General features: G+C 45.8%; 1 non-coding gene across 1 annotated transcript; it reads right to left on the reverse strand.

The window, feature by feature from the left end:
- Nucleotides 1–248: 248 nt before the first annotated feature.
- TRNAC-GCA lies at nucleotides 249–320 on the reverse strand. The gene has a single exon. It is a non-coding gene; the product is annotated as a tRNA-Cys (tRNA).
- Nucleotides 321–684: the final 364 nt, after the last annotated feature.

Consider the following 684-nt stretch of genomic DNA (forward strand, 5'->3'; position numbering starts at 1 on the left):
CTTGAGTTAGGCAAGGTTGTGATCCATGTGATCAGTTTGGTTAGTTTTCTGTGGCTGTAGTTTTCATTCTGTCTGCCCTCTGATGGATGAGGATCAGAGGTTTGTGGAAGCTTCCTAGTGGGAGGGACTGTGGTGATGGTTTAGTCACTCAGTTGTGTCTGACTCTTTGCCATTCCGGCTCCTCTGTCCATGGGATTCTCCAGGCAAGAATACTGGAGTGGGTTGCCATTTCCTTCTCCAGGGGGATCTTCCCAACCCAGGGATTGAACCTGGGTCTCCTGCATTGCAGGCAGATTCTTTACCAACTGAGGTACATGGGAGGGACTGGCTGTGGGCAAAACTGGGTCTTGCTCTGGTGGGCAGGGCCATGTTCAGTAAATCTTTAATCCAATTTTCTGCTGATGGGTGGGGCTGTATTCCCTCCCTGTAGTTTGGCCTAAGGCCAAATTATGTACAGGTAATGAGTGGTAATGTCAACCTCCTTCAAAAGGACTTAACTGTCTACCATTACCAAACTCCCTCTGCTAATTCAGAAATCCAATACAAAACTCAAATAAGTCAATGTCATTAGACTATTGAGCCACAGGCTATGGCAGTACAGTTACTATGTGCTAAATGCTAGGGACTGTTAAGTGTTTTATAGTTATTATCTTCTTTGGTCCTCAGCACAAAATATGGTATGGG

This window comes from Bubalus bubalis, chromosome 6 (assembly GCF_019923935.1).
Source record: "Bubalus bubalis isolate 160015118507 breed Murrah chromosome 6, NDDB_SH_1, whole genome shotgun sequence".
NCBI classification, from domain to species: domain Eukaryota; kingdom Metazoa; phylum Chordata; class Mammalia; order Artiodactyla; family Bovidae; genus Bubalus; species Bubalus bubalis.